Source organism: Gekko japonicus, unplaced genomic scaffold (assembly GCF_001447785.1).
Source record: "Gekko japonicus isolate JY-2015 unplaced genomic scaffold, Gekko_japonicus_V1.1 scaffold1053, whole genome shotgun sequence".
Lineage (NCBI taxonomy): Eukaryota > Metazoa > Chordata > Lepidosauria > Squamata > Gekkonidae > Gekko > Gekko japonicus.
The window spans coordinates 127,607-141,348 of record NW_015177042.1 but is presented as its reverse complement, the minus strand read 5'-3'; the positions used below and the strand labels follow the sequence as shown (position 1 = coordinate 141,348).

At 47.9% G+C, this 13,742-nt stretch overlaps 1 pseudogene; it reads left to right on the top strand.

Moving 5' to 3' along the window:
• LOC107124586 overlaps window positions 1-13,222 on the top strand; it is a 175,474-nt pseudogene extending 162,252 nt beyond the window's left edge.
• Window positions 13,223-13,742: the final 520 nt, after the last annotated feature.

The following is a 13,742-nucleotide window of genomic DNA, read 5'->3' as shown; positions in this document are numbered from 1 at the left end:
AAGGAGGTACCACGGATACTTGGACAAGGAGATAAGTAGGAAGCTATTATTTGATCCCGCTCCACAGATTATAATAAATTGTGCTAAGTTTCTAGCAATAGCCCAAAAAATACGGGCTGCACATGTAGTATAATTTTAGAAAGAATCCAGAAGACTTAGGAGATAGGGAGTGAATCGTATAACGTCTATAATATTTATTCAACAGTTGAATAACAGTTGATAGACTATTGTAGATATTTAGAGTTTTAGTAATTTTGTAATTAACATATGCAGATCAAATGCAGTTTTATATTTAAATATTTTATATATATTATTGGTACCCTTTTGTATTGTTTGTAATTGGGCTGGTGATATACCGAATAAACTGAAACTGAACTGAACTGAGTCCAGGGGCACCTTTAGGACCAACAAAGTTTTATTCAAGGGATAAGTTTTCCTGTGCACTCACTCTTCTTTAGATACAATGAGATGGAAATTATAGTCCATACATATAGGTAGAAGGTGAGCAGTAAATTAGCATAATGCATATGTTCAACAGACTCAAGGGCCGAACAAGAATAACAAGCTTAGTTTATATGGTCACCATTGTTTTGGGTTTAATTCCGGAGGGAAACATAGTAAAGGAAATAAATATGTAAGAATTGGAGATTGATGGGCAAAAGTATCCTTCGTTGTGGAATGCTGAGAGTAATTAACTGAGATCCTGCCATTACACTCCACCCGTCTCCTCTCAAGCATGGAGGCAACCTTAAACGTAGTCCCAGTGTCAGTGGGGCCTGTAAAACTGTGTATCTTCCTGCCCACACACTGAAAGAAGGTTCTGTCCCAAAAGATTTCAAATTTGGAAAACATCGCAGCAAAAAGGGGGGGGGTACAGAGGGTGGTCAATTTGAGGATCAGATCATGTGGATGGTCTTTGCAGAAGCAGTCAAGGACCCCTTTGACCACTGGCAATTCACCTCTTATGGGGCTGGTTTTTTAAAAACCATCTTACAGTGCCATCTACTGGCAGTAGATATGTTTGTGCTTTAACTTTCTTCAATTTCATATCTTTACAAAGTTGGCAAAAAAAATTCTACTGAAGAATGAAAAGAACCTTTTTGAGCCTGAAATGTTTTTTTTTTAGGGGGGGGAAGCTCTGAAAGTGTGGGATTTGATAGGAATAACAAAGAAGCACCATTTCTTAAAGGTAAAGGTTCCCTTGCTCGAAAGCCAGTCGAATCCGACTCTAGGGTTGCGGATGCTCATCTCCGTTTCAAAGCTGAAGAGCCAGTGCTGTCCGAAGACATTTCTATAGTCATGTGGCCAGCATGACTAAACACCAGGGCGCACGGAACGCTGTTACCTTCCCACTGAAGCGGTACCTATTTATCTACTTGCAATTTCTTGCTTTCGAACTGCTAGGTTGGCAGGAGCTGGAACTAGAGACAGGAGCTCACTCTGTCTTGCGGCACCCGGGTCTCGAACTGCTGAACTACCGACCTTCCACAGCCTGCAGTTCAGCGTCTTAACCACTTGAGCCACCGCAGCTCAATTTCTTACCATGTTTGAATTAGAACAAAGTTTGAGTCCAGTGGCACCTTTATGACCAACAAAGTTTTATTCAAGGTGTGTGTGACGGCACATGTCCTCTGACACATTGGTGTGTCTGAGGAGGAAGTGTATGTGAACATGAAAGCTTGTGCATTGAATAAAACTTTGGTGGTCTTAAAGGTGTCACTGCAGTCAAACTTTGTTCTGCTGCTTCAGATCAAATCGCCTACCCACCTGAATCCTATTTGGATTGCTAGTACAAATGTGTTTCTGACATAAAAGTCATACAGTTCGCTGGAAATCAAGCCCAGTGGGACAGACATGGGGTCCTGGCTGAACATGGGGTTGGCAACATCAAGGCGATGGCTGCAGATCTCCTGCTATTACAACTGATCTCCGTGACAGAGGTTTCTAAAATTATGCATGGAGTAGAGAGAGCTGAGAAAGAGAGATTTTTTCTCCCTCTCCCAAAATACTAGAACTGGATCGGCATCCAGTGAGGCTGATGGGCAGTAGGTTCAGGATGGACAAAAGGAAATACCGCTTTACGCAGGGAGTGATGAAAATGTGGCATTCACTGCCAGAGGCTGTAGTAATGGCCACAGGAACAAACAACTTTAAAGGAGGATTAGATAGATTCGTGGGGAAGAAATCTATCCGTGGCTACTAGCCGCGGTGAATGAGGGGAACCTCCACGTTCACAGGCACTAAGGCCTCTGAATCCCAGAGCCAGGAGGCCACATCTGCTGAAGGCCTCGGCTTCTATGCCCCGTTGTTGGCCCTCCAGAGGAACTGGTTGGCCACTGTGTGAGACAGGAGGCTGGACTGGAATGGACCATGGGTCTGATCCAGAAGGGCTCTTCTGATGTTCTTATGACAGAAATCCGTTATCCTGGTGGAAATAGCTGCTTTGGAAATGGACTCTATGGCACTGTACCTCACTGAAGTCCCTCCCTCCCCAAACCACGCTCTCCTGAGGATCTGCAGGTATTTCCCAACCTGGAGCTGGCAACCCTAATTGGAGGGCTTGGTGGGGAATGGAGTTCAGTCCTGGGTGGAGAGGTGCTCAGCTAGGAATTGGGTAGGAGCTGGCAGCCCCAGCTGAACCACATGACAACAGAGGGTTGAGGGAGACAGAATCCCACAGAAAGGAGTCTCCCAAGCTATCTTCAAATCGAATGTTACCAGCATCCTGCTTCTGAGAAGGGATCCACAGGGAATCCAGTGAACAGGCAGATTCCTGCACTTTTGCCTGGCTGCTAAGTCCACAGTAGAGGGTTCCATTTCATCCTGACTGTCTGCATCCAGCATCTCCTGCAGCTAAACTGTACAAAACTACATCCCAAGCGTAAGGTGAACTCCTCAAACCAGTACTTTTTTTCATTAAAGGGGGGGGGGAGTACTCATATATAATGTTACACAACTTTCCACCAATTCGCCTTTCGGACTTGGCAGAATGCCCTCCCCTCCAAAGGTGCCAGTGCTCTGTACCCATGAGTACCACCACGTACACAAAAAAGTGCCTGAAATTGTCTGCAAGTGTAAACAGCGATGTAAGGGGTGCCCTTCTTAGGCCCCCCCAAACCTGAAACTATTCATTTGAATACCCCCCAAAGCCTCTGAGGGAAGTAAAAAGTAAAGGTAAAGGTTCCCTTGCTCGAAAGCCAGTCGAGTCCGACTCTAGGGTTGCAGTGCTCATCTCTGTTTCAAAGCCGAAGAGCCAGCGCTGTCCAAAGACGTTTCCGTGGCCATGTGGCCGGCATGACTAAACACCAAGGCGCACGGAACGCTGTTACCTTCCCACCGAAGTGGTCCCTATTTATCTACTTGCAATTTCTTGCTTTTGAACTGCTAGGTTGGCAGGAGCTGGCACTAGAGACGGGAGCTCACTCCGTCATGCGGCACACTCGGGTCTTGAACTGCTGAACTGCCGACCTTCTACAGCCCGCAGTTCAGCGTCTTAACCACTTGAGCCACCGCAGCTCCCTGAGGGAAGTGAAAGTCGTCATCAAATCTTCATGAATATCCCAAGCTGGAGGTGGCAATCCTGCCCAACAGGGTGGAATCACGACAGTCTCCATAGGGTTGCCAACTCCAGGTTAGGAAATACCTAGAGATTTTAGGGGTGGAGGGTGGGGTTTGGTGAGGGGGGAAGCTTCAGTATGGTATGTGTCCACCTTCCCAAGCGGACATTTTCTCCAGGTGGACTGATCTCTGTCACAGAAGATCAGATGTAATCCCCGGAGGTCTACAGCCACCACCTGGAGTTTGGCAACCATACAGCCTAGTCCACCTGGAAGGGTTGTTTTTTGCGGAATTCAGGAAATAATCCAATCCCACGCTTTGGGGTTTGCTTTCACTGAACTTTACTGCGACAGGATTTGCAAAAAGACAGGAAGTGATCGGGAGCAGTCTCGCTGGCATATTTTGAGAAATGGGGAAGATGTTGTACGAACCAGTGTTCCCTCTAAGCTGAGTTAGTGTGAGCTAGCTCACAATTTTTTAGCCTCCGGCTCGTGCATTTTTGTCCTAGCTCAGAGAGGATGGCTCCAGAGCAAACTGATTTATGCAGTAGTATAATTGCTCACTCACAACTTTAATGCCAGTAGCTCACAAAGCAGAATTTTTGCTCACAAGACTCCACAGCTTAGAGGGAACATAGGAACACACATTTTCAGTGCAGTCCTAAAACCACTTTCTTGGGAGTAAGCCGCATTGAATAGGTCTGGGGAAGGTTCCATTTTGACCTGCTTCGGATTGCTTGGTGTGAGTTTGATTTAATTTGCCTTAATTCCCCCCCCCCCCACACTCAAACATGCTATTATTTGGGATGGCTGAACAGCCTGGGATTCCCCAGGAGAGCAAGCCTGTGCGGAGTCACTCCAGTGCAACCCTGCTGAGCTGCATTGGACATCGCTGGCAGAAGCCTGGCTCACATCTGATCCATCGGGGTCTGAGTGCTGCTCTTTATGGGGAGAGCAGGAAGCACTTTTCATTTATCTGCAGCTCTGAAAGGGTTAAACTGACAGAGGTGTTTGCTAGAGAGGCTGAGAAAAGGGGGGCCATCAGAAAGGAGGAAAGGCTCTTTTCCTGTGTGTTTGTGGGGAGGGGGGGTTGCTATTGAATTGTCAACCAGAACGGAAAGGGCTTCAGACAGAGGTCATTTTGGGGGGGAACGCGGGGGAACGCAGTTCCCCCGGGTGAGGTACCGGGGGGCGGGGGAAATGACGAAGCCCCGCCCCCTGCTTCCGGCCGCCCCGCTTCCGGCCCTCATTCAGCCAGGAGGAGGCAGGAGAAGAGGGAGGGTAAAGTGGCTTCCTCCCTGCCTCTCCCCACCCCTGCCTGCCTGGGGCCAGGGAGGGCCTTCGCTGGGCTTCCTTGCACTCCCACCGGCCTTGCAGGTCCACCGCCGGGCCCCTCATGGGGCTCAGCAGTGGAGCTGCAAGGCCGGCAGTGGCGGCCGGGACCGTTGGGGGCAGGGTGTGTGGCCTTATGACACATTTCCGGTGATGTCAGGGGGTGTGGCATATGCTAATGAGTTATGCTAATGAGTTCCCCTAGCTCTTTTTCTACGAAATGACCCCTGGCTTCAGATATGCAACAGCAGGAAAAAGCCTTGCAGCTGGATCCTGCATCGACTTACTCACACGTAAGTCATGGAGGGGGGGGGAAGCTTTTCAGTCTTGGAAGAGAGAAAAGCTGCTATAATGTGCATTATTGAAGGGGGTGGGGCTGAGTTTTAAATACTTTTAACATGTGATTTTCTTACCTCTGCTTTAATTTGTTAGCCACCTTGGTGACCCTTGTGGGGGCAGAGAGACCAGACCTGGATTTTGTCAATAAAAAGAAATAGAAATAAACTCTCAGACATGGAGGTTGTAGGAAGGCCCAGAAAAGAGTCCCAGGTTTATTTCCATGGGAGGAATCAATCATGACCATTGGCTGCCCCACGTAACATGCTGTGACAGATAGTGCAGAAAAGCTGGCTTTTTGAAATGCTGCTTGTGTCAGAGAATGAATCTCCCCTGGAGAGAAGAGCTGAGGTGATTGGCCGCTCTGCTCACTCTCTGGTTGGCCAGCATCAGCTGAGAGAGTATATAAAACAGCTGTTCTGGAGGGAAAAGAGGTCTTTCCCAAGTTGGTCTTTCCCAAATTGGTCTTTTGCAATTTCGTCTTACTAATGTATGTATCAGTAGCCAGAGGGTTTGGCTTCTGAGGGAAGAGACATTTGGGAGTCAGTGTTTTCTGAGAGACAATAGTCAGAAAAGTACTTCTACAAAGAGAAGTAGAGAAAACCCCATTGTCTCAGATATATTAAAATTTCTCTGAGGGAGAATTTTAGATTCTCAGGAAAGCTACAGAATAACCTTATATATAGCCAGGGTCCAGCATACCTGAGGGACCGCCTTTCCCCATACAGGCCCAAAAGAGCACTTTGGTCGGGGTCACAACACCGTCTAGTGACCCCGGGACCTAAAGAGGCCAGGCTTGCTGCCACAAGGGCCAGGTCCTTTTCGGTGGCGGCTCCTACCTGGTGGAATGAGCTCCCGGAGGAGATCAGGGCCCTGCGGGACCTTTTACAGTTCCACAGGGCCTGCAAGACGAAGCTCTTCCGCCAGGCTTTTGAGCAGAAGACGCTGCCGCCACTATTACCACCATCGTGTACTGCAGAGCAGTGCCATCGGAGTGGGCTGATTAGCCAACTAGGACATTTTGGCCTATGGCACCCCCCCTTTCTGTTGACCTCACTGTGATATATAATAATGAGTGAGTATTTTAACTACCGATGCATCCTGTAAGATTGAATTGTGTTTTAAGTGGCTAACTGTGTAATTTTATCGCACTTGGGTGCCTAAATTGTTTTAATGTGTTATATTTTATTGCACTGTTGTGCCTGTGTAAGCCGCCCTGAGCCCGCATGCGGGGAGGGCGGGGTATAAATGAAAATAAATAAATAAATAAATTATACAGCCAAAGGATAGGGACTCTGGGGCAAGTGATGCTCTGTCTTCTTGGTGCTTGGGGTGGGTCAACAGTGGGAGGGCTTCTAATGTCCTGGCCCCACTGGTGGACCTCCTGATGGCACCTGGTATTTTTGGCCACTGTGTGACAGAGTGTTGGACTAGATGGGCCTTTGGCCTGATCCAACATTGGCGTTTCTTATGTTCTTATGATACTGGAGAAGGATTTGGCAGGAGGTCTGGGTAGTTAGAGTGAACTCCCATTCAAGCCAAATAGAGTTTTTGCTTCTTAGGGACCAGAAGAATAACTTCCTGCCAGTGAAAGGGATTGGGAAGAGAACCCTGGTCTGTGATAAAGGGGAGAAGCTTAGAAGCCTCAGGAGTTAGTGAAAAGCTGTATTATCTAAAGGAAAAACTAGAACTCTGAAGGAAGAAATTTAGAAAAATCAATAAGAACTGTGTTAGTGCTGAATTGTTCAGTGTTAGTATTGAACAAAATACCTCTCAAAGAAAGGAACAGAAAGCCTTGGAACGAAACTCGAAATACGCTCTCTTGAATGTTCTGAGAATTCAACTCTGTATATATTAGAAAGTTTTTTACCTCAGCAATATCGATACCTTGACTATTCCTTTTATACATATATTCCCGGCCTGTTTAATAAAACCTTTATTCTGTTTTTGAAAGTTAATTTGCCTCAAGTGCCATTCCTCAAGGGTTGAAAGAAAACCGGACAGCTCCTGTATTTTCAGTAGAGTTCCTGAGCTGAGAAAAAGCCTAAACTAAATATCTAAAGATAGGGTGGGACAGTCAAGTCTTTTATGACAAAGAATATATACACACTATTGTAGGGCAGCTTAGTCGCTGAGGGGAACTGAAGATATGGCGGGAAAAATCTACTAGACAGTTGGGGAGATACAGAGGTTCATCACACATGCATTTTGGGTGGTGCCCCCCATCTGCAGATGGGGTGCTCCCTGCTCCTGTTCATCCCAGCAGCACCCTGCGCCCTGACCTGGGGAGGTTACCCCCCCCCGCTCCTTCCCTTCTGCTGGTTGCTTGGACAGAGCTTTTGCCTAAGGCCTAATGCTTCTGGTCGATTGAGTGGATGGTCAGGACAGACTGATGCTGGGTCATAGGAGGCCAAGATCATAACACCCAAGGTGTTAAAGGTTAAATAGAGAGATTTTTAAAGGTTAAATAGAGAGAGTTTATTTTCCTGAAAAAGGTCATATCTTTTAAAAGCTTGATATGTATTATAGCACAATGACCGTAATCCTGATGTGCAAACTACAACGAGGACCCTCCTTCTGATCCGGCAGGGCAGTTCTTAGATGTCTCTTGACCAGGACTGGTGATGTAGCTCTGTGCTCTTTTGGTTTCTTCCTGCCTTTTTGATACCTTTTCCTCTCCCCCTTCATAGCCAAGTAAGTAACTGTATCTCTCCACAGCTGGACGTGACCCAAGAGATGGAAAAGGAGATGAAAGAGAAGGACCTGGAATAGACAAGAGATCCAGAAAAGGTCCCCATCCCATCCAAGCAGGGACTGGTGCTGAATTTTGGGAACGAGCTGCTCCAGAGATCATGGCTCAGGACACGAAGACCGCAGATCTACGCAGCCAGTGGTTCAGGCAGTTCCGTTACCAGGAGACCAGTGGGCCCCGAGAGGTTTGCAGCCAACTCCATGTACTGTGCAACCACTGGCTGGAACCGGAGAGGCGCACCAAGAAGCAGATCCTGGACCTGGTGATCCTGGAGCAGTTCCTGGCCATCCTACCCCAGGGAATGCAGTGCTGGGTCAGAGGGTGTGGGCCAGAGACCAGTTCCCAGGCAGTGACCCTGGCCGAAGGCTTCCTCCTGAATCAGGCAGAGGAGAAGAGGCAGGCAGAGCAGGTGAGGGAGTTTCATTCATTCAGTTCAAGTGACAGCCTATAGAGAATCCACTTGGCTGGGAAGAAAACCCATCCCTGATTGTTGTCCCTGTGGGTGAACCAGCTGTGCTGGTGGATGCAGGTGTGAGGAATCTGGGAGTGGGGCAGGATCCTTCTCCTCAGCCTCATCCATTCCTTCTCTTCCCCATCTCCTTTCCTGCTCTTTCAGATGGGGGGACCAGCAGTGAAGACAGAAGCAGAGTTCTCTAAGGCAGAAGGAGCTCCGTTGGAGGAAGGGCAGAGGGAGCAGGCCCAGGAGCGTGCCCAAGATGCCCTCTCATGTGGTAAGGGTGCCTTGTGCCCAGATGGGATTGGGGCACCCAGTGAAGTTCTTGGGTAGAAGATATAGGACAGGAGAAAAAGGAAATAGTGCTACATGGAACACGGTACACTTCTGGGACCCAGGGCCATAGGATGTTGTGATGGTCACTCACTTGGAGGGGAATTTGGCAGATTCATGGAAGGATATTGAGGGGGGGGCATTTTAATTACTTGGGGGTCTGGTTTGACTAGAGATTAACTTGGTCAGGTTTTGGAATTCCATGTTCAAAGATTGGCTACAGCGGCATCAAATATCATCTGTGGTTTCTTTTATTCATCTGGGGCTCAGTGTATCCCAGCCACCATCAAACTTTTTAGCTCCAAGGTGGCCGTGCAATGTTTACATGGAGCTGGTATTTGGACTGATGAAACAGAGGAGCCCTTTGATTCAATTCCTCTTAAAACCTATGCTCCATCTGCAGAATCCTGAATTGTGTAGTGGGGGTAGCCGTCCAAACTGAATTAGGACAGGCATCTCTTTGAAACTCGGACCTGGTTGAAGGCTCTCCCCCTTAAAGTTAAAACCATACACTCCAACAATCAAGAGGGTTACCTAGGCTTAGTCAGAGAGAACTCTTATATTTCCCACTGGGATAAACTGGTCAAGCAACGACTACAGTTTGTACATCTGTCCTTGGATTCCCTTTACTCAGTTACCAAACAGGAAGCCATAAGAATGATTAACAAATGTCTATTTAAGTACGATTATAACAGTGCAATCTGTAGAGCATGATGTGTTCGTGCTACTCAACCTATTGGCATTCTTCAGAGGCTCTAATTCTCTCAATCCTAGAGCCAGGAGGCAACATCAGGAGAAGACCTTGTCCTCTATGCCCTGTTATTGGCAGTCCAGAGGAACTGGTTGGCCACTGTAGGAGACAGGATGCTGGACCAGATTGACCATTGGTCTGATCCAGCAGGGCTCTTCCTATGTTCTTATGACAGAGATCCATTCCGGTGAAAATAACTGCTTTGGAAATGGACTCTGTGGCACGATATCTCACTGAAGTCCCTTCCTCCCCAAACCACACCCTCCTGAGGAGTCACCCTCAAAACCTCCAGGTATTTCCCAACCTGGAGATGGCAACCCTAATTGGAGGGCTTGGTGGGGAATGGAGTTCAGTTCTAAAATCATAGAGTTGGGAAGTGATCTCCAGAGTCATCTAGTCCAACCCCCTGAACAATGCAGGAAATTCACAAATACCTCCCCACCCACACCCCTAGTGACTGCCGTTCCACACCCAGAAGATGACAAAAAACCTCCAGGATCTCCAGCCAAACTGGCCTGGAGTAAAATTGCTTCCTGACCCCAAAGTGGCCATCAGCATTTCCCTGGGAGTATAAGAAAGGGCCACAAGTACTAAGCACTGATGCAACCCTTCTTTCCTTCCCCCTCATGATCTGCCTCAGTTCACAGAATCAGTATTGCTGTCTGATGGCCATCTAACCACTGTTTGAAAACCTCCAAAGAAGGAGAGCCCACCACCTCCTGAGGAAGCCTGTTCCACTGAGGAACTGCTCTAAATGTCAGGAAGTTCTTCCTAATGTTTAGCCGAAAACTCTTTTGATTTAATTCCAACCCATTGGTTCCGATCTGACCTTCTGGGGCAATAGAAAACAACTCTGTACCATCCTCTAGATGACAGCCCTTCAGGTACTTGAAGTTGGTTATCATGTCACCTCTCAGTCGTCTCCTCTCCAGGCTAAACATACCCAGCTCCTTCAACCTTTCCTCATAGGATTTGTTCTCCAGACCCCTCACCGTCTTCGTTGCCCTCCTCTGGACACGTTCCAGCTTGTCTATATCCTTCTTAAATTGTGGTGCCCAAAACTGAACACAATACTCTAGGTGAGGTCTAACCAGAGCAGGGTAAAGCAATACCATCACTTTGCATGATCTGGACACTATACTTCTGTTGATACAGCCCAAAATGGCATTTGCCTTTTTAGCTACCGCATCACACTGATGACTCATGTTCAGTGTATGGTCCACTAAGACCCCTAGATCCTTTTTGCACGTACTACTGCCAAGGCGAGGCTCCCCCATCCTATAATTACGGATTTGATTTTTCCTACCTAAATGCAGAACTTTACATTTATCCCCATTGAAATTCATTTTATTTGTTATAGCCCAGTTTTCCAGCCTGTCAAGATCATCCTGTATCCTGACGCTGTCTTCTGCCATATTTGCTACCCCTCCCAATTTAGTATCATCTGCATATTTAATAAGCATTCTCTCTGTTCTGAGTGGAGAGATTCTCACCTAGGAATTGGGTAGGAGCTAGGCAACTGTAGCTGAACAGCATTACAACAGAGGGTTGAGGGTGCTCCTGGCTTCTCCCCTCCCCCTCCCCAGCAAACATGTATTTTGGGAGGCTGAAAACCAGCTTCTCATGGCTCTCACCAGGCCAGGAAGGAAACTGCCTGTATGGTCGCTGGGCTAGACGTCACAGTAACCTCGTGTACTTAATCATCCGAAAACCTGCACGGTAAGTCAATTGCAAAGGGTGGGGGAACGATTCTTTGCCACTTTCTGCCTTAAAGTACATATTGGAGTGTTTTAGGGAGGGGAGGGTTAGGCAGAATATAAAAACACCACTACTGAAGGGCCCAGCAGCTAAGGTTGAGTGGAAGGGGGAGAGAAGTTCCGACAGAGGAAACTGATTTGTGGCTCGGCTTCTTGTGTTAGTGCTGATTGGATCTCTCTCCTTATTCCAGCCACAGATGTCAAGGAGACAACTGAGGAATTCCATCGGTTCTTGTTGGAAAGGGATGAGGAGGAAGAGTCTGAATGTAACTTCCGGGATCGAGATGGGCCAGAGAGGCAGGAAGGAAGCCATGGAGAGAAGATGAGGGAAAAAACCACTCCTTGCCAGAGAGGGGACTTCCATGAAGTAATTTACATGGCGGAGGAAACAGACAGATGCTTGGACTGGGGATTGAATTTCTCAGATCAAACTCAATATGATATTGATTTGCAAAAGCACCCTGCTAGGAAGGTCCATAATTGCTTGCAGTGTGGAAAGAATTTCCTTTGTGGAGAAGAACTCATGAAACACCAAAGAATTCATATAAAAGAGAAACTGTATAGCTGCTCAGACTGTGGCAAAAGATTTTCAAAGAAATCGAGCCTTATTCAACACCAGAGAGAGAGTTCCCACCATTCAGGCGGGGAGTCATTTGTCTGCTTAGAGAGTGGAAAGAAGTTCTCGGATAGGAAGGCACATAAATGCATTCCTTGTGGAAAGTATTTCAACAGCAGAGCACAGCTCCTTTTGCACCAAAGAACCCACACAGGGGAGAAACCTTTTGAATGCTCAGAGTGTAAAAAGAAATTCAGTTGGAGTGGCAGTCTTCAGCGGCATCAAAGAACCCACACTGGGGAGAAACCTTTTGAATGCTCCGACTGTGGAAAGAGATTCAGCCAGAGTGGCAATCTTCTACAGCATCAAAGAACCTACAGAGGAGAGAAACCTTTTGAATGCTCCGACTGTGGAAAGAGATTTCATTGCACTCTTGATCTTCAACGGCATCTAAGAAGCCACACAGGTGAGAAACCTTTTGAATGCTCCGAGTGTGGAAAGAGATTCCAGTGCAGGGTCTATCTTCAGCGGCATCAAAAAACCCACACAGGGGAGAAACCTTTCAAATGCTCAGAGTGTGGGAAGAGCTTCAGCTTGAGATGCCGTCTTCAACGGCATCTGAAAAGCCACACAGGAGAAAAACCTTTTAAATGCTCTGAGTGTGGAAAGAGATTCAGAGAGAGTATCAGCCTTCAACGGCATCTAAGAACCCACACAGGTGAGAAACCTTTTGAATGCTCCAAGTGTGGAAAGAGTTTTCATTGCACTCGCGATCTTCAGCGGCATCAAAGAACCCACACAGGTGTGAAAACCTTTGAATGCGCAGAATGTGGAAAGAGGTTCAGTCAGAGTGGCAATCTTCAACTTCATCAGAGAACCCACACTGGGGAGAAACCATTTGAGTGCTCAGAGTGTGGTAAGAGATTCAGTCAGAGTGGCAATCTTCAACTGCATCAAAGAACCCACACAGGGGAGAAACCGTTTGAATGCTCAGAGTGTGGAAAGAGATTCAGTGACACATGTAGCCTTCGAAAGCACCTACGTGTCCACACAGGGGAGAAACCTTTTGAATGCACAGAGTGTGGGAAGAAATTCAGTCAGAGTGGCCATCTTCAAAAGCATCTAAGAACCCACGTAAAGGAGTATCCATCAACGCCCTTAGTCCCGGACTTGTCACCCACAACGGTCTAAAATCTGACAGACTTACCCTTCGATGCGCTGCCAACAGAATCTGGGCCAGCATCGGAGAGCCATGGGAAACAGGTGCAGACACCAGTACCACACTCCTCTCCCCTGTTGAAGGATCATGCAGCTCGGGGCTCAGTGCCATTGACACCTGAGACGAATAGGCCAGTGTTGTGGGGCCTGGAACAGCAGACACCCCCAAACTCAGAGGTGGCACTGGACTCCAAGGCAGAAGGAGGGTTGGGCAGTGGGGGGTTCAGCCACCAGCATCTGTAACCTTGGAGGGATGCCAGCTGATGACATCGGCAGGGACTTCAGGAAAGGGGAAGCGATGCCATGTGGAGAGGCGAGCCCTTCGTGGTCCAGGGGTCTGAAGGAACAGGGAGGATTGGGTGTGGAGCGGAGAGTGGTAGGACGGGCCAGGCCTAGGAATAGAAGGGGAGGGGCTGGGAATGAAGGAAGTGAGGAGCGGGGAGTCACATAGCCAAAGTCAACCTGAGGGCTCCAGGGGTTGGATGGAGGCACCAGGGCAGCCAGCTGAGTGCCCCTCTCACCCTTTCTGTGGGTGGCCGAGGTTGGGAGGAGGGAAGCAGAAAAGCCCAGAAGGTGCCCAGAGGGATAAGCCTTTTGAATGCTCAGAGTGTGGAAAGAGAGTTTCACTCAGAAATCCAACCTTCAACAACATCAGAGAACCCACAGGAGGGGAAATCATTTCACACCTTAATGACA